General features: G+C 35.1%; 1 protein-coding gene and 1 long non-coding RNA gene across 10 annotated transcripts in view; one reads left to right on the forward strand and one right to left on the reverse strand.

Annotated features, from left to right (window-relative positions):
• Positions 1-26,987, forward strand: part of LOC123870748 (fasciclin-3) — a 164,262-nt gene that overhangs the window by 117,667 nt on the left and 19,608 nt on the right. The gene's annotated exons all lie outside the window — the stretch shown is intronic.
• On the reverse strand, positions 1,184-14,403 carry LOC123870757. Its single transcript, XR_006797147.1, has 3 exons — positions 14,394-14,403; positions 12,380-12,382; positions 1,184-1,234 (listed from the first exon to the last, which is right to left on the reverse strand). It is a non-coding gene; the product is annotated as an uncharacterized LOC123870757 (long non-coding RNA).

A 26,987-nucleotide genomic window follows, 5' to 3' on the forward strand; every position in this document is an offset into this window, starting at 1 on the left:
AGCCCGGAATTAGGAAGTTGGCGGTATTTTACTTCCGTGCCTCGGAGAGCACGTAAAGCCGTCGGTCCTGTACCTGATCTCTTTCCGGTCGTATCGGGTTTCCGTCCCATCGGGTTATGAGAGTGAGAGTGCACCTGTGTTTTTTGCACATACTCGTGCACTATAATATCTCCCGCGCAGTTGGCTAATATGGAGATTGGTCGGGAGGACATTATTGTTATTCTCCCGCTTCAATAAAAGCTGAAATCTAAAGACATATCCGACTTTAAATAGAGTCGGTTAGAAATAACGATTATTGAAATATTAAAAGTATTCAAAACGATCCTTTCCCGTAATGCAATATGCATGAAAGCTCCTAAGGAAACGAAAACACAGGACAATATTTCGCACGGTTTTATAAACGCTGGACTTATAATAACAATTTATATTAGTACAATAACAAAACCTACTAACTGGCTAATAAAGGATAATGATTTATTACTAACTAGCAATCTAGCTTGATTATTATTTATTAGTAGGTGTTAATTAGAGTGTGAGTAACACAAAGTAAGAGTAGCTAGAGGGTAGGAAATTTTAGTTTGTGACGTGTAAAAATGTCAATCATTCATTCAAAACAACATGTTGATGTATGAAGTCTCAAAAGCTTCACCGGTCACTGGGTGGACTAGAATTTTAGAAAAGACTCAAACATCACCAATTTTCATACTTATTCGTAGCACAAGCTTTGAGTTTAGTTAGAGTCAGTAAGCTTAGTAATGTGAAGACAGATCGACGTTTTAAAATGAAAGCTTAGCCCGTGTGTTTCCGATATACTAAAAGGAATGAACCCATACTGTATGCATAATGGGGTAGACGTCTTCAATTGCGTCTATATGGAGCGTATGTTCGGGATTCGATGCCCGGAATCTCAATTGATATGGAAAGATCTTTATCGATATACTTTAAACATTTTAAGTTTGGCGACGAAGACATCTATCATTTCTAAGCTTAGCGTGTAACTTTGAAAGTCCAATTCAGGCTAAACTTTTCTCGATATGGAAATGCATTATCTTTGTGATGATGCATAGATGCGCACGTGATACAAGCCTTTGAGGAAATGTAGTAGGTACTTACAGCACGCTTTCTTGAGCTTGTAAAGAGTTATGAGATGACTCTTTAGTCTTCACTTCTTTCTACTTGATTTAGTTCACCTGCAGGTTATTTGCTAACCCAGTGATCAAAACTGAATGAAAGCCTGATAGCTCATATGACATTTATTTTTAATCCATTGAAGGTTTGCTACGAAATATTACTTTTTATATGAATAGCAGAAGTCAAACAGCAATGCCGAAGCAACTTATTTCAAATGAGTTTGATGGCTTTACTTTCTATTACTATGTATGGCCTTTATTTAGTGATGATCATTAAATTAGCAAATCACCCCGATCTATAAAATACTACCAAAAATCCGTATTAGTTAATCGTTTAGTAATTTGATTAATAAGTTATACTCAGTACATATAAAAATGAATGATGTCGAACAATCAGTTAGTCCGTCTGTCCGCATATTTCTCGGAACCGTTTGACAAACAGTATCATACAAAACACATACATACAGCGCATTCTGTATAAGAACGTGTGTTCATTGTTTTCATACGTCCATTCATGTAATTTAATAAACTTCTTTAAACTTTGTAGACTTCCAATAAAATAGACAATATCATTGTGGTATAAATGCTAAGTTAGAGAGCTCTGAAAGTTTTATACACTTCTAAAAAATTTAAAAAAGGAGAACTTTTGTATTTTTAAAATAGCATTATTTATACCCACTCAAATCTTAAATATACTGTCTAGTTCTAATAACTGTTGTTGTGTTTTTCGAATATCATAGTAACTGTACACTTTTTCTTAAACATTTAGCTGGACTCGATTTTTTTTTTTCAATATTATGCCGAATGGTTGGTTTATATGGCGTTTACTATTGGTTACAATGCATTGCTGCAACAAGAACACCATAAATTCAGCCGATCACGACAATTGAAATTCTAATAGGTATGGTCCACCGAATTTCATGAATGGTTTTTGAAAACCATTGGTTTGGTTTGGAAAACCATTCATGGTAATAGAATTATTAAATTGTTATCAAACCTAAGTTTTATTTATTTATTTATCTCATTAAAAGTACAATACGAAGCAATTTAAGCGATTCAATAAGCACATTACGAGATCGAACATCAATAATAATTTCGCCGAATTTGATGGGTTTTTCTTACAATTCTAATATTATGTTCCAATTAGGCGCAACACTTGTTAAATTAGTAACTACATAATATTATATTGTTATAGAAGTAGTAATAGGTAGGATAGGAACGATTTTATTATTTTCTTTGACAATGGAGCCGTGGTCCCGTAACGGTAGATTAACCGTGTCAAATTGTCGTACGATTCGTTCGTACACTTTGCTTGACTTCTTTCGAAGAACTACATGCAGTTGTATTTGTTAATTATTTCTTCATCCTGTAGTTACTTATATTTTCTCGTAATCAATTAGGATTGCAAGTATTACGTTTTATTAAACTGACATTCAAACTAGCAACTGAAAATGATTACGCGTAAAAAACTACTTCTCGCGCGTTCTCACGCGCCATTTTTTTATGTGTCAAATGTCATGTCGAACGATTTTAACCGTACTTTTGACATGTTAGTTGACGCATAGAGTTAAAATTGCCGTGAGAAGTCATTTTGTGCGGACTATACCTTTTTTGGTGCAGTCGGGTAAACAATTTTTAACTGATAGACCTAATGTACACATAAAATAAAGTTACAGTTACCTACTACCATAGGTAGGTAGTCCAAATCTACACTAATGTCCATACACTTCGGAGTATACCTACTGTACAAGTACTAATATTATAAAGTCGTAAAGTTTGTAAGTTTCGATTTGGATTTTTTGTAATCACCGGAACTACTGATCCGATTCTAAACATGTTTTAGCTGATAGATAGGCTACATTATCCCCCAGTACTATTATAGGCTATGCTATAAATTATATCACGCGGACGAAGTCACGGGAACAATCTAGGCATAGATAGAATCTCCACTTAATGCCTACTAATACGTTACAATATAAAAAATAAATGCCCCCATAAATAACCGCACCCCAAACACGGAATGTCTCGCACAGGAAGCGAACACAATATAAGTCGTAAATAACCACCGAACCGGAGGGTACTCAATGACTTCCTTAGGAAAGCATTACGTGTTTTATTGGCAGATACACATGACATCGTCCGAGCACAATATCCTAACTTTTAGTTGACAGTTTAGTTGGTTCACAATAGTTGGTTCAATTATTCCAAAATCTAACGAGAAATATCCAATTGTACAGGAGATATTAAAGAAATGGAAAAGTTTTTTATTCAAATAAATTTTTACAAGTGCTTTTGAATCGTCATAATATGTTAATGCCCTTCCTACCGAGAAGAACTAGCAAGAAACTTGGCAGTTGCTCTTTTGAAAAATTCAATTAACAATACTATGCCATATATTAATATACATTTAGGTATGTAGGTAATTCCTGTTTCGTGATGTATACTTAGTATACAAGATGTGCAAAGTGCAATATAATTGCTCTGGAGATTAGTCCCTCACTATCATAGTTGTAGTTGCTCTTTTCACTATACTAACGAGACAACTGGTCTTAAGCTCTATATTCTTTTGCCTTGGTTGCCTTTGGTTGGTTAAGGTTGCCTGGTAGAGATTGCTCCAAGCAATAAGGCCGCCTTTGCACATAATTGTTTTTTCTGTTTTCTTCTTTATGTGTTGTGTTCCTTTACATGTGTTTTTGTGTGCAGTAAAGTGTTCTATCTATCTGTTTTTAACGTATGAAGAAATCCAACTTTTTAAAGCACAATTATAAATTAACGGTATTACAAGAACTGAACAGTCATGTGAAAAATTTCAAATACGGTCAATTTTGAAATATCGCAGCAATTTGTCTTTTCACTCTGAATGGCAGAATAATATACCATAATATTTTCCGGTCGTCTGTCACACCGAGGCGCCTACTATCAACAGAGTATGCCAACTTCTTTGAGGAAATTTCTCATCCAGTATATAGGTACCTATTTCATGCACATTTGCTCCCACTATTTATGACCAGACTGCGCGGCTTTTAAAAACAATAATTCAGAAATCTCTGGAGAAATTCAGTGTCGGCTACCACTTAGAAAAACTTTTTTTTTAATTCGATGACAAGTACACCAAATCTCTTGACGATCTCACCTGGTGGTAAATGACGATGCAGTTTAGATGGAAGCGGGCAGAGAGAGGTATGGTATAAATGCAAAAGTGTGTCTGCCTGTCTGTCTGATCCCCAAACATTTAATCGACTTGACGACATTTGGTACAGAGATGACTTGCTCCCCGAAGATAATAATACTATTTATCGCAGAAAATCGTTCCTTTGAGATATTTAAAAAATCTAAGTAAATTCACGTGGCTGAAGTCGTGGACGTCATCTAGTCTTATATGAAAGCTATTTCATTATTAATATAAGCAATAATATTATATTTTATTTAATTATTTTATAATGTTTGTTTTAAAATTATAAGTATTAATTATTTTGACAAGTGTATGATATCAAACTTGTTACCTGTTATAAGTAATTTTAATTTTATATAACGGTGTAACAAGATGTCGCTATACAGTTGACTGAATCGCAATTTATTCATTTCCTTCAAGAAAATGTAAATTCTTACGTAGTTATTTTTCTTATTACATTTGACATTAGCGTAACATTCAAATGCAAGTTTAAGTTTAGGCTTTCATTTTATTCGAATAACTAGCATTAATAAAGCTCCAAGCTTTTAACGAAACAAGTAAGTAGGTATATTTTAAAGAAGAAGTACCTATCATTTTTTTATCGTATTAATTCATTTATTTTCATGGCGGCAATTTTGAAATTTTTAGTATTTGTTGATAAAGCGGCAATAGAAATACACATTCGGTGAAAATTTCAGGTCTCTACTTATTATACAAGATACCTATAGTTCACAAGATACAAACCCGCTGACAGACAGCCGGACAGCGAAATCTTGTAGAGTTCCGATATTATTTAGGGTTCCGTAGGTACCCGAAATACTAAAAATCTCAAGTAGGTATTACACAAACTGTCATATCATAAGTGTAAACTGTTAGCAGCCGAGCATGTTTCTAGTATTTTAACAAAGGACAAAATAAGTATAACCACAAATAAAAGGCATTTTTTGCGGACTGAATACAAACAAACTTTCAAAAGATATTTACATTGGTACCGCGGCTACCCCTTCGCAAATCTCATTATGTGGACACCCCTCACGCACTGCAGTTTTAATCCGTTTTTTATTAGACAACACAAATGAAAGCTCTGTGGGATGCTTTAGCCACACTGTGGGTAATATTAAGTAGGCCGTACGTATGAAGATAAAGGGCTTAACCCAAAAAATTTAATCCAAATTAACTGTTTTCTCAAAAGTTCTCGGTGCAGAGTTGCCTGTTTATCGGTATTCTACAGGATATATTTCGGAGAGTGTGCACAAGAGCTCTTTGACCTGGTTCCTTCTTTACTTTTCTGCCATCGCGCATCGTACTGCTAGGTATCGTCAAGGGTACGTAGTTGAAATTACTCGGACACGTACGAAGCGATTTGCTTCCTTGTTTCTAATCCGAACCGCTAGGATATCGAACGCCATATCCAACGCCAGTTTTCCCTTCCACTTTTAATATGGGTACCTTTAAGTCAAGAGTGAATAGGCAATTTCTAGGCAAGCGCGCTCCATCACTTGCTAGGTCTGATTGCAGCCAAGCGCTAAAAAAAAAAGTTTTATATTTTTTTCTAATATTTTAAACCATGAGTACAACAATAGTAAATTACTATGATATTGTGTCGAGTGTATTTGCGTGAAATTTCCTAGAATTTGCGTTAATAACATTGTATTATTAATAATCCCTCAAAGGTTATACTTACAAGATGAAGAGCAAATGTCTTGTTGGAAAATTTTCCTATAACTACTAAATTATTCTCCTTTGGTTAAAGATTTCTCCGTACTTGATCTATAAATAAGTCTCACTCCCACTCCTAGTAATATAATATGTATTGTGTAGAAACTGCCTAATATGGAAAAAGAAACAGCGTCTTCAGACTCTTGAATTACTCGTATTTTATGTATCCAATGAATACTTGAAAAGTCTAAATCTAAAGAAATACATAATATATAAAAGGAAAAGGTGACTGACTGACTAACTGATCTATCAACGCACAGCTCAAACTGAATTGATCGGACTACAAGTGTAAATTAAAAATTTATAACACCCCCGACGATCCAAAGTATTTGAGTTTTCCAAAACATCATTTTCAAATAAATAATTATGTATTTAGGCAACGTCCATCTTGACAGCTTGACATTTGTCTATTGACATAATATTATGAACCTAACGGTTATCTAACCTTCTTTTCTACAAGAAAACTAGAAAAGAGCTGATAACTCTTAAACGGCTGAACCGATTTTTTTAGATAGCTAAGAACACTCTCGATCAAGCCACCTTTCAAACAAAAAAAAACTAAATTAAAATCGGTTCATTCGTTTAGGCGCTACGATGCCACAGACAGATACACAGATACACAGATACACAGATACACACGTCAAACTTATAACACCCCTCTTTTTGGATCGGGGGTTAAAAAGTCATGCAATAGCTAATGGCGTAAACATCCGCTAAAAAAGGTTTTTTTAAATTATAAATTAAATTGGGGTTTGAAATTTGTGTAGTCTACGCGGATAAAGACGCATACATACGCTAGTCTAAATATGTGTGTATATAAAAGAAAAAGATGACTGACTGACTGATGTACCCTCTTAACGCACAGCTCAAACTAATCGGCCGGCATGCAGATAGATATTATGACGTAGACATCCTCTAAGAAAGGGTCTTGAAAAAATCGCTAAGGGGGTAAAATAATGGTTTGAAGTTTGTGTAGTCCACGCGGACAAAGTCGCAGACATAGACTAGTTAAACTATAAAGCACTTTCAGCATACAAAGATCGCCCCAAAGTGATAAAACTCATTAAATCCATAGCGTCAGAGTACGCAAATAAAACACGTACGAGTATATTGCTTCTAACTCACTGACTCCGGAAAACGGAAGCTGGCACCCCTGCGCGTCATGCGTGATGATACGCCGGGACACTTGCGCTACAAAATAGCGGAGTTAGTAATAACCACTATGCATAATCAAAAACTAACCTAAGTACATATAACCTTGCCTACCTACCTAACCTTAACCTAAACCTTCATATAACCAAATTCAAATTCAAATTCAAATTCAAAATGTTTTTATTCAATTAGACTTTTACAAGTTCTTTCGAATCGTCAAAAGCATCTACCACCTTCGATTTTTTTCAATCTTCTTATAATAAATTAGTCCTTTATGGCCAATGATTTTTGTCAGCCCTAACACAAAGTACGGTCTATTTTTGGGCAGCAAATTGGAAACACCAGTCTCAGTTTTTAACCCCCGACCCAAAAAGAGGGGTGTTATAAGTTTGACCTATGTATCTGTGTATCTGTCTGTGGCATCGTAGCTCCTAAACTAATGAACCGATTTTAGTTTAGTTTTTTTGTTTGAAAGGTGGCTTGATCGAGAGTGCAAGAAAATCGGTTCAGCCGTTTGAAAGTTACCGTATACTGTAACTTTTACTTGTCGGGGGTGTTATAAATTTTTAATTTACACTTGTTATAACATAAAAAACCATTATGCATATAAAGCAATTTCATATTAAATATACAAAAGAATTCGCATGGTAATAACGATAATACACAGCGAAGTTAGTAATAACCATTGTCATAAAAAGCAATTACATATTATTAAACTGCGTAGTAATAGGTAACTATTATTGGTAATATAGAATTCTTTGAAAAACCATAGAATATTGGAACTATCATTATATTATAAATCAATCTCAGAGGCTGTTGAGTTAAACAAATCCTTATATTATAGTTTATGGAACCTCTGGGATCCTATGGGACACTTCGCTACAAAATAGTGGAGTTAGCAATAGGTGACCACTGACCACTACGCATGCAAAGTGATTTCATATTAAAGAATATGTATGGTGATAGAATACTTCAAAGGGTTTCTTCGCTAACATAATCCTATGAACTTCAGTTGAATAAATAAAAACTATAATCTTGCTCGTACCTACTATATTTGTTTGTTCAGTCTTAGAGGTATTATAAAGAATTATTATACACACACACTGCGCAATTAACCGTCAACGTTCAACAAGTCTAACATGTCTCTGAGAAGTTATAGAGGTGTGGTAATAAAATCAACTGGAGTTGAGTTAGTAATAACTTCCTTACCTACCGTTTGTCCCGGCTATCGCCAGGGTCCACTTTCCTGCTACGTCGCTTCCACTTTACTCTACACTAGTCAGTTTATATAATAGTTTATACTTTATAGCATCCTCCATTCAAAGACCGTTGGCACTTGGTTTCATATAGTTAGTAATAAATAACTCCTATACATAAAACGTTATTTAATATTAAAGAATCTGTATGGTAAAAGCTTAGTATTTGGATTTCTATGGGTGAAAGGCTTCATCATCATTTTACTGTGCCTCTTACGATTTAGAAGCTTTTAATGTACAGACGCGAGATGTTTAAAAATAGGCTTCTATAGATCCTAAAATGAGTACAGTTTTATAGGATTAATAATCCATACTAATATTATAAATGCGAAAGTGTGTCTGTCTGTCTGTCTGTCTGCTACGCTTTCACGGCTCAACCGCTGAACCGATTTTAATAAAATTTTGTACAGACTTAGGATACATTCCGGGGAAGGACATAGGCTACTATTTATCCCGAAAAAACAGTTCACACGGGATTCCTAAAAACTCATCCGCTTGATCGATTTGTATGAATTTTGGTACCGAGGTAGCTTGCGTCCCTGTAATTGACATAAGCAACTTTTTATCCCGAAATATCAAACAGTTCCCACGGGATCTTTAAAAACCTAAATCCACGCGGACGAAGTCGCGGGCATCCTCTAGTGTCTAATAAATTATAGCTATCTATTTTCTATCTATACTTCTACATCTACTTTTCCACACTATTATATAAAGAGGTAAAGTTTGTAAGTTTGTTTGTAGGGGGTAATCTCTGGAACTACTGAACTGATTTTGAAAATTCATTCACCAGTAAAAAACTACATTATTCCTGAGTAATATAGACTATATTTTACTTTCAAAAAAATCAGAGATCCCTTCGAAATATGCAATAAGCTACCCATGTAAAGCCGGGGCGGGTCGTAGTATGCTATAATCCCCCAAAAAAATGTATGTAACTCGATATAAACCGCATCTGCGCCAAGTGGCTATTGTGACAGATTTCAATGACAAATTATAAAATAAAAAATAGAGAGCTTAAGAGGGCTCTCTCCGTCACTCGTTTCATACAATCGTAGTTCCAATTTAATTTGAATATTAAGCAACCAAAGTCCATGAAATTTTGCAGACATATTCTAGAAACTAATATCTATGTCTGTGGTTTTCCAGATTTCTGTTAAAATATTTGGTTTCAAAGTTACGAGGTCTTAAAAATTTTCATACAAAACTTTGAGCCCCTGCAATTTTAAAACTACATATTTTTTGAAAAATCTAAAACACCACAGACACAGATATTAGTTTCTAAAATATGTCTGCAAAATTTCATGGACTTTGGTTGTTTAATGTTCAAATGAAATTGGAACTACGATTGTATGAAACGAGTGACGGAGAGAGCCCTGTTAAAAAAACTATGGAGAGCGCTAACTGTCGTGCTTTTTGCACCCCTTACGCAAGATTTTTCATTTAAATATCGACAGTAATAAACATGTTTAATTTAGAATCGTAAAATTATGTTTGCTTTTTGATGAGAGAATAGGTAGGTAATAGTTTACTTATAATAATTAATCAGACGTTAATTAACCTTTCTTAGTGAGGGTTATTATAGAATCTACTTACATACAAAATCTCAAGTTTCTAGACTCTGCGGTTTGAATTGTACGTTAATATGTATATGTCAGTTTATCCTTTTATATCACATAATATACGTATAGATCAGAGATAGATTCCCTTTGACTTTAATATGGCGGCTCAAAGGATGCCTTGTCGATTTATGAATATTCATAATATAACATTAATATAAGGGTTGTTATCACGTTTCGTTCAGGTTATTTTTACAAGGCCATAGCTCGTATATTTCTAAGCCGTGTTTGTGAAAATATTATGGTCTAATCAAGCTTTAAGAAGCAAAATAACAATTAATTAAGGTTTAAGGGTGCCTGACAATGCATGAGGTGATATTTCTAATAGGTACCTACTATTCCGAAAAAAAAATTACACTTTATACTTTGCTGAAAGATTTTATACACCTTTGTTACCTGTTATCTACCAAAACCATGACGATCCAAACTTCATAGTCGCTGATCGTTTCTACCTGTGTCAGGGACTATGCGCATAGACACTTTCAGCTTTGATAAAATAACGAAGGTCTGGTCCTCACGGGCTCTTAGTCCAATAAACTAAATAAATATTTTAAAAATCCAAAAAAACTAGAAAACCGGTCCTGTCGGCCGTCACATCTCCATTGACAATAGGGTGTCCATCAGAACAAGTAATTGGACACGCGTCGCGATAATCTCTCAGCAAATAAGCGTATTTGCTATATGGGGAGCTTGTTTGGGGGATTATGAGTAGGGTGTCCATGTGAAAAATACGTGTCAATTTTGATTTTTAGGACATTTCTGGTTATTTTGTCATTTGTATAAGTTAGCTATGGAGTTGAAACTGATCTCAAAGTATGTTTTCATTGTAATTTTGCCTTATTAAAGTGGACATTAAAACTAAAAGGGTACATAATATTATATTAGGTAGTTGGTGTCACCCAGACAGTCTAACATATAGATTTCTAAAAGTGGCTTAATAATACGTACTATTTATTATTACATATTTTACTACATATTTTATTTTTAAACTTATGATATACTGGTATTTTTCTCGAAATCGATCTCACAGGCTCAATGAAAATAAAAAAAATTGGCAGTCAGTGAGGACTGCCGACAGAAGTGAAAATTTAAAACTACATATGAAACAACAGTGGTTTTTTTAAATATTTTAAATTATTTGAGTACAATTAATTTGAAAATTTATTAAAAATTAAAATTCATAATTTGTATATTAAAACCATCAACATTATTTAGTTTTTACTTCTACCGGTACTCCAAGCACTATTAATATTAGCATGTCGGTGACGAGACCATGTACATTTTACCCATCCCAAAATCACCCAACGCGCCTGAAAAAGTTTGCTCAAAACTAAAAATACAAATGACTAGGTATAGTCGCAAAACATTAAAAATATATCAATATATGACCACGTGTCGTACTTGTGATATGGTCGTCATTTATCAAAATTAGACTAATTTTAATTTTACAAACTGCCGTCAGGAGAGCTTCATTAATAACCGGCTTAAAGTTCGTCTCATCACAATATCCCATTATATTTGTCATTCTACTCACCCCATCCATGAACACAGTAGCTAGCGGTCGGGGTGCATACATTATTGTCCTTTTCAGATTGCCACCAATTTCAGTGTGGTCGGGAAGCGTTTTTTTTTTCATTGAGATATCATATAATACTGGGTTTATCATTTGATAGGTATATTCTTTTTTTTAGTACCTTACTTTTTTTGACTTAGCTAGTAGGTACCTATAGAATCGCGATACCTTTATTTTGTCATACAGAATTTTTATCTGATTACTTAAACTAACAAGCTGTTTAACAAATGTAGGAGATTAATATTTAACTTTAGACTTAGTAATTACATAAAATAATTTTAGGTCTCTAAAACTTTAACACAGAGGTAACATCTTATATTCTAATCTAGAAACGAAGATACTCGTACATGTGAAAAAACCACATAGTATAAGTACCTACAACTATACAGTTCTGCATATTGATATTACTTATACATATTTTAAAAAAAAAGTAGTTATGTTACATAGGTATCTAAAGTGCAGATTTAAAACTACGACACTTGGTTCATATATTTTGTAGACCGCTATCTCTTGCAATTTGTATCTTCTGCCTTACTCATCACAAGCACAAATTATTATATACGCTATGTATCTTATATGAACGTGTCTATAATGTCATTGCATAATAATATCAACAATACATTTCTAACAAGCCCAAAAATCAATACCTGTCCCATCACTAAACCGGTATCGTAATATCTCACAGCATACCCCGTGGTAACGAAGATAAACATCCCATCAAACCATGTGACATGTATATTGAATAGCTTCTGGATAATCACCATCTGCACTAACCGCTCGCAGTACAATGGTTTACAAATGAGGGGGACCACTTGTAAAACAAGTACGTACTTGTGGTGAATTTGTTTTGGAATAGTATTAGTTTTTATAGTGTTACGTGCTTCAAAATTAAAAAACCAGGACACATGAAATCTTCTCAGTTATTGGTAATGATTCTGAGCACAACTAAATTTAAGAGTATTCGCATCCTCTTCTTACTAATGTTATATGAAAAGGACAGGCACAGTTCGACAGTTTTAAATTTTATTTAAAGCTGTCAAACCACGTGAGTTTAGCTGCCAGTCGCGACCCTAATGTTTAAAAATTTGTAGCGTGCACTAAAATTTAAATTTTTGAATGTAAAATTCATATTCCGTCCTTTTTTAGCAATATTAAAAGGAGGATGTAGATACTCTAAATTCAGTTTAGAGAAGGACAATAGAATCGGTGGGATTGTCTGGTCTACCCTTGGGTCTACTGCATACCATAAGTTTTGAACGAAATTAGTATACCAAAGGCAAGAATGGAATATCGTTTTAATACATAATATCTCTATATAGAATAACTATGTACTAGCTGATGAACTCAATTTACTTACAATTTAATTTTGTGAGATTACAGTCTGAAAAGTCTACATAAAAAAAAGATAAATCCATTTGTGCGTATATATTATTTCATAGCCCGGATTATATACTTTAATATAAGTAACAAGTTAGTTGCCAACTCTTCAAAGCGAGAGTAACTATTAAAATAACCTTCAGAAAAATTGAAAACGTTATGCCTACAGTTCAAACTGAATTATTAATAATAAAAGCTCATTTCATTCAATAGTTTTTTATAAAAATATAATTCTTATATATAAAATCGTATGTTTGTCTGTCTATTTCTTCGTAACATATGCATTCGCGCATTCATCTAATTACATTAAAAGTTTGTATAGTTGTTGTTGGCACTTGCACGAAGATTCTTTGCATATTACCATCAACTTACACACAAAGGAGGCATCGCAAGGTACGATGGGCATTAGTAAGTGGCAGCTTTAAAGTAATAGTAGGTAATTTGTTAATACCTGAGTAGATGTATAGTACGCAACAGCTCGACATGGCAATGGTGGTATAAGGTGGGGGGGATGCCCCACACACCCGCACGCGTCCTCACCCCGATTGTCATCTCGATATGTCGTGAACTATAGGTAGTAGTGAGACTAGTCCCATAAAATCCCTCAAACAGGGTTGTCCCACGCTCATTTATCCTTCGTCACGCGTTCATCCAACATTGCATATATTAGTGCAGATCTGTGTTTATACAGACTGGACGTGTTACGGAGTTATAAACTTATAATTAACTAGTATAGTAGTCAAATAGTAGTTTATATGAAAATTCAAATTAAAGTTTCCACTGTTTTGATATTTATTTTAATTTACTTACTTAATTAGTTTGCTGCTACATAGTCAAAACATCACGTCAAACAAAACTGTTCTCTGAGCTTTCTTCTTGGAACATAAAAGCGCTCCTTTAATATTTAGTTACAATAGTATATTTCATTACAAGTGCGGAAAGGCTGTCATTGCAAAGAGTTCCGACAAATGTCTACCCGAGCCGAGGCGTAGCTGAAGGCGAGGGTTGACAGTCGGAACGAGTTGCAATGACGGTTCCGCACGTGTACTGAACGACTATTTTTAATACAGTTGCGAAAAAATGAAGCAATTTAATAAAATAATAAAAACACAATAAACTCAACTAACTTAATTTAATTTAATTTAAAACAACTTTATTGTTAATAGATATAAAAAACTAGGGTCGAAATTACTCATTTTAGGCAACCAACAACTAAACTCGCAAAGAAAATTTCTGAAAAATGGCGCCAACCGTAGAATATAAGTAGAGTTTTTTTTTCTTCATCCATTCTGGTAGGCAAAGGGAACTATGCCCATACAGCCAAGTCTTCAGTAGAAGTTCTTTATTGATATGAAATGAAAATGAAATTTAATGAGATGAAATGAAATGAAACCTAACCAAACTCATTCAATCAAATCATTAAATCTGATATTGAAACAAATTAGTAGCTTCTTATTAGAAATACGTATTTGCATGAATCATAAAAACTTCTATGAATTTTTTTAGTAAAAACTTCATGGTTGGATTTTCTTTTTAATATTTTAACAGTTGGGAAAGAAAAAGCACGAGTGCGGGAAAGGTAAAGAAAAAGCACGAGTATGTAATAGCCCACATCCCGAACGCTATACGTCCCTGCAATACGCCACTTTTTGAGCAACTGTATTAAAAAATAATTATTACTTTGCTTAGATTTGTTTTCCTAAGTTTTTGACTTGAATAAATAGATTTGTAAGAGATTGCTTTTAGCGGTAAAACTGCCTCTTTGTACCTCTTTTTGGTTTGATCAGAAACAGAAAATAACAGCAATGCACAGTGTTATACAAAAAATATTTTCAAAATCATAAGATACTAGTAACTAGCTTATGCCTGCGACTTCGTCCACGACTACACAAATTTTCAACCCCTATTTTATCCCCTAATGGGTTGAATTTTAAAAATCCTTTCGTAGCAGATATTCACGTTATAAAAGATATCTGCATGCCCAGCCCGATCCGTCCAGTTTGAGCAGTGCGTTGATAGACCAGCCAGTCAGTGAGTCAGTAACATTTTTCTTTTTATATTTATATCACATAATATTATAGTCGTACTTACCTCATACTATTTTATTCGGAAATTCTCAGATACTTGGGTGTTCATACAACTCCAGTTTAATCATTTGGAGTGGTTTCAGGTTAGAAATTTTTACACGTATAAACTCGTCTTTATACACGCGTATACACGCATCTCGTACGACCGTAAAGGTGCTTATATAAACTTGTATTACACGCGAGCGGTTTTTTTGCTACTGACTAACTCTGGCTCGACCGAACACACTGGAAAGAGAGCGTGTACGTGCGTTTTATTTTTTAAAGCGAAATGTAGCGCGTGCGAGTATGCAAAAGCGAACGTTATACGCGCAGAAAAAACGCTAGTCTGTAATCGCCCTTATAGAAAATCAAAAGTAAAATGCTAATTGAAAAACCGTTTTAGCGGGAAACGTCCCTCAAACAAAGTAAAGCATTGTCACCCTGCACTCATTTATCCCTCGTCATGCGTTGAATATATTACCCGGTGCAGTTCTGTTTGTGCAGACTGGGCCTGCTATTGAGGTGTTACTGAAGATATTTGACCGCTAAGTAAGTGCCTAATCCGAGTACCTACTCCTATACCTACTTTGAAGCCATTTGAAGCTTACCTTTGCCTTCATCTATGCGTGAGGGGCGGCATTCCGCAGTTATCTACGTGCTATGAATATAAACACTCGTCAAACTATTTACCTACTTATTTTATTTGCTTACTCGCATAGTAAAAATACGAGGTTATGATAGCCTAGTGGTTAAAACGTTGGCCTACTATTCGGGAGGTTCGGTGTTTGACCCCTGGCCCGCTAGTCTAACTTTTCGGAGTTAAACATAAACGTGTTTTACTCTTAAGCGGTTAAATATTAAGGAAAAGGAAAACAACGTGAGGAAACCTGCATGTCTGAGAGATATCCATGATTTTCTCAAAGGTGTGTGAACAGTGAAGTCTATCAATCCGCACTTGGCCCAAATCCTTGAGACCCATGCTCTGTAGAGGGCCGGCGATTTTTCTATTATCAACGTCATTATCTCAGATGATGATGATAATAAAAAATAATATATTTTTAAATTCTTGAACACACTTAAATGTATAGCCCTTTTAGCTCACAGACACAACAATAGTTTAATAGTATTTTCTAGTTTTAAGTTTAATTAATATTTAAGTTTAATTGTACCTTTATTTTTATTCCTGTTTTTTTTTTGTGATTCTGTAATTGAGCTAAATAAACTTTTTTTTTTATAGAATTCATTACATTAAGCGGTATCATCACCATTCATGTAAAGTCACCGTGAAGCACAAATCTGTGTTCAACAGTATAAACAGATTCGTAATAAAAAGGGGTTTAAATTATGCCTTCTAATTACAAGCGAGAAATAGAGAACAGTCCCTTAACGTGTCAGGCACAGGTCTTTCAGGGCCGAAACTCCTTTGAAGTCAGTATCTACATATAAAGTGGCTTCGCATAAACACCAATAAAACGCCGCTGGCAATTTGCCCACGCAACTTTATTACGAAGGGACTTTATTAAGGGACGTTATAACTTATTCTCACCTCGTCCATGTCCCTAACATCACGCAAAAATTCATAATGACGACCTCCCGTGGTGTGCGCTGTGGTATTATAAGTTGGAGGACCTGGGTTTGGTTTGGGAACTCGTTGATTTTCTGGAAGAAAAGTTATTGCCTATGTCCAATGTCCATCCCTGAGATGCAAACTATCTCTGTACCAAACGTTAAAATCTGTTAAACGGATGACTCGTGACTAGCTGCAGACAGACAGACACACTTTCACATTTATAATACATATTAATAAAAAAAATGAGCAGAAAAAATACACCTTGCTGTTATCTCAACCAACTGCATTATGGTCAGTAAAAATTCTCTATGTTACCGGGGTGACATAAAAATCAACATCCAATCATAGCGACTGCAAGACTGGCTCATAGGACTTAATTTTGGCGCCCAAACTGAGACTCAATCATCATACCCACACAATGAACCTTGAAAACCAATCTTGCCAATATTCAAAAACACCACAAAGCCACCCCTATCAAATATTCATCCCTCGTGCCACAGAAAATCTAATTGCGAATACTGTATCGCCACTTAGATCACCCTTTGTAATAAGGGCGGGGCGACATTGCTTGCCACTTTTTATTGGTCATTTGCGAAATAGACTGTCTATATTTTGAACGTCAGAACGTCTCCCAATTTTTGGATTTCATCTGTGATATCAATTTCGTTCCTACAAAATTTAGCGTATGCTACCCAGATCATAGTGGCGAATAAATTGACACCTCATTCGTCAACGGCATCACTCAGTTACGGCTAGTTCACTCTACGGCTACGGTGGAACATGTGTAAAACATACATACATACCTGCATAGATTGCTAAAATCATAACCCTTCCTTTTGGCTTTGACGTAGTCGGGTAAAAATCAGCCTTCTAATACACCACAAAGCCGTTATTACCATATATTCATCCCTTTCGGCGTAGCGTAATTGCAAAATACAGAATCGCCACTTAATAAAATCACCCTTCTTCGTAATAAAAGGGTGTGGCTTAATAAAACCACCCTTTATAATGAACTGCGTGGCAAAATCGCCGACGGCTTATCAAATGTGTGCGAGTACAAAATGGCACAGACATTCTTGGAAATGGATTAAAAATTCTTGTATACCTACTAGGTGCTTATAGCTTAGGAGCGGTATAACCTAAGTAGTTCAGACTTCAGACGTTGGTCTCTTTTTTGGAAAGTTGGTGGTTCGATCCCGGGCACGCACATCTAACTTTTTAGAGTTATGAGCGTTTTAAACAACTACATGTCATTTGCTTTAACGTCGGAAGAAAACATCGCAAGGAAACCCGCATGCCTGAGAGTTTTCATAAAGTTCTCAAAGATGGCACATTCCTTGGAGGAGGCTTTTACCCAAAGGGGGTCCATACAATATAACAACCTAGACTGAAGACACACACTACCAATGTAAATAAATTGTACTAACAAACTAACCATAATTTTTAATTTGTAATATAATTACTAACTCACTAATCAATACTATTCTTAAGTTTATTATTATGGTATCAAAAAAAAAAAACTTGTATTTAATTTTATTTTATTATTTTTTGTATGGAATTAAATAAAGCTTCATCATCATCTCAAAGATGTGTGAAGTTCTCCAATCCGCACTTGGTGTTTTAACGTTTGATAAAAAAATACTGATTTGACTAATCAAACACCGGATTCCGATATGTGCATACTTGAAATTGACTATATTGATATTTCTATGAGCTGGATATAGTTCTGTTTGGTAATAGTATAAACACTTGTGTAACCATATGACGCACAATATGTTTGTCCCTTTATTTGCTAACCGAAGCGTGGAAAGCCGGCGGCAGGCCTTAGCACCCAATAAAGTGAAGCCGCAGGGTATTTTGGACACCCTTTATTACAGAGGTGTTCCGTCTACCGAGATGATTTAATTTACGATATACAAGTACAGGATTACCAAGTCGGCTCTATTAAGACACGTTGTGGAGTAGTAGATAGTAGATAGGTATTTCTCTTTACTTAGTTGGAAAGTGTGACTTCATATCCGAGTGTCCTGCATCTCATAGAGACTGAAAGGCACTGCTATATCTGCGATATTAGTTTTAAAATTCGCTATGAAATATTTCGGTTGATACTCTTCATACCATAAGGCGGTGAGCTGTGCTTCTAATTTTATCAAGTACTAAATTATTTTTGTTGGTATTCGGTAAGGTGAGAATCAAGAGTGTGCTAAAAGAAAGTTTATCACAAAACTTACCAGTAGACCCATTTTCAAAGTAAAATTATAATATTTTAGTGATTATACTTATTCTAGTTGTTATTTTTGTAAAGTTTGGTTTAAAACTACGTATGTTTTATTAATACATTTTTTTTTAAATTATTTTTCAACGTTGGATGAGTAACACAAATTGTTTGATATGTGTATACGACATACACAATAGCTACTAGGCCAGTCTCCCCCTAAAAATGATAATAAATGAACACCACTACACTTGCTGCAATATTACTAACTCATCCAATCAAATATATTCGACTCCCTAAAGACTTGCTCAGTGATATGAGTGCACTGTAATATTTCACGTTCTATCGTACAATAATTTGTTTTTATTACGTGGCAACCCTCTGACAATTGAGGGGATGGATTAGGGTTGTCAAAATCTACATCGTGCATAAGTAGGAATTTCTACGCTTCGCTGCCTTGTGCCACCAACACTGCGCTTTCCGGTGCGAGAAATTCCAACTCCTTGGGACCTCAATATCTATAGTTTCGGAACTATGCCACACGAAATTACTACACACACAAACTTAGTATCTATAAAGTAAAATTTGCCCCACGTCTGCCTGTTAAAAGCGCTAGTCTCAAAAATTATCTTTCACCAGTAAGTAGAATCTTTTAGATAAGTATTTTAACGTAGCTAGAGCGACTCAGAGCCTAGTTTTATGTTTTTTTTATGCCGATAATCATGGTATAGTGACCATGCGGTCTAACATGGAAGTGCTCTAATCTGGATCGGTTATAGCAGTTTTAGGAGTTGTAACTGGTATTTGGTAGAATCCACTAATTAGTCAAAACCGAAGGCTGCAGAATAGAAATGACTTGAGTTATTTTATCTGACGGGAATCGAACCCAGAACTTCAATGAGGCCACAGCGCACACTACTGAGAGATATTGCAATATATCGAATTGCCAATTTCTTCCCTAAAAAGGGTTTCCAAATAATCGTAAAATCATCGGTTTTCTGTTGGTTGGAAATTGGAATTTACACAGCAATCCGTAGATCGTTCTAGTGCAGGAATTTCTCACACCGGTACGTGAAGAATGACGTAGAATCGTGATTGAAAATACCGTTTTACGGAATCCAATCTGTTACGTTACCCTACTTTTACGTATGTGGGGTAAACAATGACTTTCTAAGCAAGGACATCGCACTGGCGCGCAAAACAAGGGACCAAGTAAGTGTGCTTATACTCGGTGTAAGCACACTTTCTTCATTAGTCGCATGTTGACTGCTAAGCTGTCAAGATGCCTAAATGCGCGATCAAAAAGTGCCGAAATAATACGTTAACGACGCAGAAAAGAGATGGTGTGACTTACCACCGGTAAGTTAATTTTATTTACGTAAGATAACATGCGAAAAAGTGTAAAATACTTAGTAAAACCATTGAAAACACTAGAAATATCTAAAATTATTTACAATGTTCCCATTCCTTTCTCTCACGCACATCGGAAAGAGACAGATGGAAGGGCGCGTCACGAATGTCGGAAAAACAAAACTGTGGAGTAGCTTTTTTTTTGTTCAATGTAAAATCTATTGGCCATTATTGTATCACATTTATTTTATTATCTTTTGACGACCTCCGGTGCGCAGTGGTAGCGCGGTGGATTTGTATGACGAGGGTCCCGGGTTCGATTCCCGGCTGGGCCGATTGAGATTTGCTTAATTGGTTTAGGTCGGCTGGTGGGAGGCCTTTGGCCGTGGCTACTTACCACTCTACCGCCAAGCGATTTAACGTTCCGGTACGATGCCATATAGAAACATCTATAACGGGTATGGATTTTACCCCACCCCTACAAGTTAGCCCGCTACTACCGTAGACTGTATCATCACTTTCCACCAGGTGTGATTGCAATCTAGGGCTTTTAATTTTTTTTTTTTATATAAATCATCCCACGTAAAACCATATAGGTACATATAACTAGTAGGGCGCGTGAGTTCGCGGCCCGCAAGCGGACCGCAATTTTTCTGCTCATCAAGTTGAATTTAGGGTCCTGATCATTTTTTGCCAAGAAACCACTCTTCCATCTTTTATAATCTTCGAGATAGACACCGGCGAAATTTGTATGGCCGCCATATTGAATCCGCCATTTTGATTTTATTTTTCAGCTCCCTGTCTATTGGATGAAGTTCTGAGTTATTGAAGATAGGTGGGGGGTGCTCGAACAAATGTGTTCGAGCACCCCCCACCTATCTTTAATACCCTGACCGTGCTCCTCACCGAAATCCTCAATCATCAGCTCTATCCATATTTTTCCTCCGAATCATTTTTTGTCCTCTATACGAAACTATCGGTAAAAAAAAAACATACAAAGAGGTGATCAAATGAGTCAGTCAGTCAGTCAGTCAGTCAGTCAGTCAGTCAGTCAGTGAATCAGCACGAGCAGATATAATATAATAGTTATATAGTATAGATATAGTATAATAGTTTCATATTTACAAAAACGAAAAATCTCTCAAAGAAATAACAAAAATTAATAGTGCTACACTACTCCATTCCTTTTTTGTTCAAGTTTGCTTCTAAAATCACCTTATGAAGCTTCGAGTGCAATAATCGATTTACATTGCGGCTTAATCACTGAGGTTAGTTTACAGGACTTGAATGTTAGCAGGAATGTATAAATGGAGCAGTTGAAGCTACATAAAGTGAATTTAGAAACGTGTGCCATGTTTTGGCTCTTGTGTTGTATGCCACGATGTGTCCATATGCGTAAAAAGTCTTTGGGGGTAAAGGTTAACCTTTAGATGTTCTTTGTAGTTTGTACCTAGCACTCTTAAATTGAGAATATCCTTTCATCTTGGAACACCTTTTAGGTCGTTAAACATAACATCGATCCAGAAAACTCAATCGTTTGGCGGTGTGTAAGTACATCTTTGCTTCAAATTATAGAGATCAAGTAAATAATAATTATTATATTTTTATTCATTGTGACAACCCTAGTATCTCATAATAATGAAATCAGTGAAAGTACCACTTAAATAATTTACCCATTTTCCTATAACTTTGTTTGGGTAGATTCGACTAACTTTTCTTAGAAAAGAACATAAAACTATTTAAGTATCTATCTACACATAAACTTTTTATGTAGGTACCTAAATTACTTTATAAAGATATCAGAAACGAATTGTATAAAGACAATGTACCTAATAATATTTATTAATAGTTTTTTGACTAGTAGATGAAATAATAAACATAGCAATTCGCTCCAGCAATGCGCGGGACTTCAATTGCTTTTATACATGGCATAATATTGTATATCAAATCTTTGAAAAGAGCAACCGCCGAGTTTCTTGCTGGTTCTTCTCGGTAGGAAAGGCATTCCGAACCAGTGGTAGATGCTTTTGACGATTCAAAAGAACTTGTAAAAGTCTAATTGATTAAAAATATTTTGAATTTTGAATATTATTTTAATAATTAATTTGACGTTTATAATTAGTTTCATTTATACTTTACAATATTTTAAAGAGGAAAGATTTGCTTGTTTGTGATCCAAAAACTCTGAAACTACTAGACCGATTGTAATAAATACCTACTTAGAAAGCGAGTTTATTCAGAAGTAACATAGGCTATAAATAAGGTACTTCTATTATTAAGTGTTACCCGTGTGAAGCCGAGTGGACCAGCTAGTATCTATCAGGTAAATAAATAATTAGTTCAACATTTATATTTTTAACCTAAACAGTGATAAGAATTACATACTATATTTAAATTCCAGATAAAACTATAGTGATTTCAAAATGTAAACTATCCATTTAAATCAAGGCTAATTAGCTCGGTGTCAAAATTTAGTAGCTTTAACAGCTGACCCGAAGTGACTCCAGTGAGCTGATAAAAGCGTTCCGCTTAACGCTTAGCTAAAGCTTAGCTTCGAAGCTTACTAACATAATTATTATGATAATTTCCTAGACTGCTATCACGCTGTGCTTGTGCCAAATGTTCTCTGAAATGTTATGTTTTGTTTTAAATGGCATTAGGTTAGGTATCTATATCTAAATATTTAAAAGGAAAAGCGGACTGACTGGCTTATCAATGCACAACTCGAGCATAGTCTTGTCTCACTTGCGTCCAGTTGCTCCTATCCGGTACAAAACATAAGCAAAAAACCGGTCAAGTGCGAAACGGATTCGCACATTAAGGGTTCCGTACCATCATGCAAGGTATAACACTTTTTTTTTAATTTGTGTAGGGATTTTGAAATTTTTATTAAGTATATGTTGTTATAGCGACAATAGAAATGCATACTGAAAATTTCAACTCTCTACCTATTACGGTTCATGAGATACAAGCCTGCTGATAGACACACAGACGGACGGACAGCGGAGGCTTAGTAATAGTTGGCACCCATCGGGTATGGAACCCCCATACGTTTCTTATCTTGTATGAATATAACCCACGATGCTTTAACACTTTCCGTTTTAACCCTTTCTTTATGGATAGAGAACATTAAAAAATAAACAACCTTATATAACTTTCCGAGTGAAAATGTTTCTTTAGTATATACACAAAAATTGTATGTACATAGGCTATATATATGTATAATTTTATATACAACATGACCTCGTCCTCATAAGATTTCATCGTTGTTCCCATTCATTCTAATAGAGACAGCAATTTTGACGATCTAAGAAAATTAAGAACGAGAAAATGTGTAGAGACTTCTTATTACATTTGAAAAAGTCTAAAATCGCAATCTTAATATTAAAAATCGGTTCATTCGTTTAGGCGCTACGATGCCACAGACAGATACACAGATACACAGATACACAGACACACAGATACACACGTCAAACTTATAACACCCCTCTTTTTGGGTCGGGGGTTAAAAAAAGAGTTTGGTACTTTGTTGCTAAAGTATCCACCCACTAAAGCTAACAAAAATTAACTGTTTTCGACTCTATATTTCGAAATAACTGCATTTTATTAAGCTCATTATTAATTATACATAGTGTTTTCTAGTATGTTTACATATACTCATTTTTAAAATTCTTGTCTGTCTGTTTGACTTGACTAATCTTCAAATCGGCATTCGGTAGGGGCTATGCAAGGAATGATAATATAGGTTACATTTTAATCCCAAGAATATAATATAAGAGGATAAGAGGAACATAAACGATTTTCAGAAGACAATTAATTCCAAGGGGACGGAGTCTGTTAAAAAATATGCTTAGATTAGCGACCGCCAGTGTGGGATTTTCGAAAAACCCGGCCTTATTCCTTGTCTACATTATAAAACGAACATTACGGCATAGTGCAAAATAACAGCTTTTTAGGTCCAAAAAGCCCAAACGGCTTGACGTTGATGAGTCAGTCAGTGAGTCAGAACTTTTCATTTTATTAACCCCCGACCCAAAAAGAGGGGTGTTATAAGTTTGACATGTGTATCTGTGTGTCTGTGTATCTGTGTATCTGTCTGTAGCATCGTAGCGCCTAAACGAATGAACCGATTTTAATTTAGTTTTTTTTGTTAGAAAGGTGGCTTGATCGAGAGTGTTCTTAGCTATAATCCAAAAAAATTGGTTCAGCCGTTTAAGAGTTATCAGCTCTTTTCTAGTTTTCTTGTAGATAAGAAGGTTAGATAACCGTTAGGTTCATAATATTATGTCAATAGACAAATGTCAAGCTGTCAAGATGGACGTTGCCTAAATACATAATTATTTATTTGAAAATGATGTTTTGGAAAACTCAGATACTTTGGATCGTCGGGGGTGTTATAAATTTTTAATTTCAAGGTTTTTTTAAGGTCAAGCAGTACTTCACGCCGCGCCAACTGACTACTTTGTATCAAGCACAAGTCAGGTCGTGCATGGAGTACTGCAGTCACCTCTATGATGGCTCTGCTAAGTACCAACTAGCAGCTCTGGATGCCGTTGACCGTCGAGCTAGGAGACTTATAGGCGAAGACTCTCCTTTGATGGCGAAACTTCAAAGTCTCGATCACCGCCGTAAGGTCGCCGGCTTATCGGTGTTTTATAGGATATATTTCGGAGAGTGTGCACAGGAACTTTTCGATCTTGTCCCCCCTTCACCATTTTACCACCGAACCGCAAGACGTCGGGCGAGTTTCCATCCTTATGTCGTCGACATTCCATCTACACGCACGAAACGTTTTGCGTCTTCATTCCTCATACGCATGGCTAAGGTTTGGAATACTCTCCCGCGATCTGTGTTTCCTACCAATTACAATCCGGGTATCTTTAAAACAAGAGTGAATAGGCACCTTCTAGGTAAACGCGTCTCATCTTAGACCACATCATCACTTTCCATCAGGTGTGATTGTGGTCAAGCGCTTGCCTATAGTGAATAAAAAAAAATAAAAAAAAAAATTTACACTTGTGAATTATTTATTTAGATATAGGAGAGAGGATTATTCCACGCATTTCCCTGTTCCATTAAGAAGCGACTCAAGTTGATTGTCTGACGTAATACGAGCGGTGTTTTTTCATCAATTGTCGCACTTATTAGAATTCCTTGGGAATCCGTAATAAAATTTTGATGAAATGCACACATAGTGTTCCGTCATTATCACTGAGTTTTGGTGCTAAACGGTAAACACCGATGTCCGATAGGGATGGCATAACTCTGTAACGCAGTTACATATTTGTATACTTTTCGAAGCGTAGACTACAACTAAAGAGAACCATTGATATGTGGAATAAACCTGCTGGAAGAGCTACGAAAGCTTTTATTAAACCGCGCGTTTGGAACCCTCCTAGCTTTAGTGTACGTAATAAGTAATTATTATATTGTTAAGCTGTGGATAGTGTAGTTGATTACATATTTACTAATATTTATTGATAGATTTAAGTTATAGCTTTAATATATAATATGTAATTGTTTATTGTCCCAAATAAATAAAAATAAAAAATAAAATAAAATAAAAAATAATTAATTATCACCATTAGAAACATCAATTATTTTATCTTACAAATTCAATAAATGACAATCTAAGAATGTACAATGGTACATATTTTGAAGATTAAGTACTTTGATTTGATTTATTTTGAAACCCATATTGCCAATCAGTTTCTATGCGCTAGAAGTTAGCCATGCGGTATTTTAATAAGCTGAAGTTTGCCAAGTATTTTAGAGATTACTATTCATACCCACATACTGGTTTACCCTCAAATTCGCCCGGTTATTGAGTTTTATCGAGGCAGGCGAACTTTCACGAACTTCGTAACGCTTTGGTGCCGTTTCAGCAGAGTTATCCCTTTACATAGCGAAATAATAATTTAGTAGTCGTAAATACGAAGCCACAAGTTAATTAAACTACATATATTTTGGGAATAACTATCAAAGAAAATAACTAATTAGTACAGTGAGAAATGATGGAGTGTTTATTAGTCTCGTTATTAGTTTAACTTCTTATCATTATAATGTATAATGTACGTGGTTAATTATTTATAGTAGATGTAGTCGCATAACTTGAAAGTAAGGTTCTATTAACATACCTATCTTTTAATAACATTAAAACAAAACTCAAAAGTATTTTCGAAAAAAATAAAAAATATGTCGCTATATTGTAACCTTTATAGTTATCCGTGCAAAGTTATTGTTCCGAATAAATCACGTTGCTCTCGTGTGACACATACAACTTTTCACCTCACTAGCGAGGAAATAGAAGATGTATACAAGTGTAAATTAAAAATTTATAACACCCCCGACAAAGTATCTGAGTTTTCCAAAACATCATTTTCAAATAAATAATTATGTATCAAGGCAACGTCCATCTTGACAGCTTGACATATTTTGTCAATTGACATAATATTATGAACCTAACGGTTATGTAACCTTCTTTTCTACAAGAAAACTAGAAAAGAGGTGATAACTCTTAAACGGCTGCACCAATTTTTTTGGATTATAGCTAAGAACACTCTCGATCAAGCCACCTTTCAAACAAAAAAAAGTAAATTAAAATCGGTTCATTCGTTTAGGCGCTACGATGCCACAGACAGATACACAGATACACAGATACACAGATACACAGACACACAGATACACAGATACACAGATACACACGTCAAACTTATAACACCCCTCTTTTTGGGTCGGGGGTTAAAAACGATATTTTCGAATGAATTAACTCTTAAATCAAAACATAAATT

The sequence above is a fragment of the Maniola jurtina genome, chromosome 13, assembly GCF_905333055.1.
Source record: "Maniola jurtina chromosome 13, ilManJurt1.1, whole genome shotgun sequence".
Lineage (NCBI taxonomy): Eukaryota > Metazoa > Arthropoda > Insecta > Lepidoptera > Nymphalidae > Maniola > Maniola jurtina.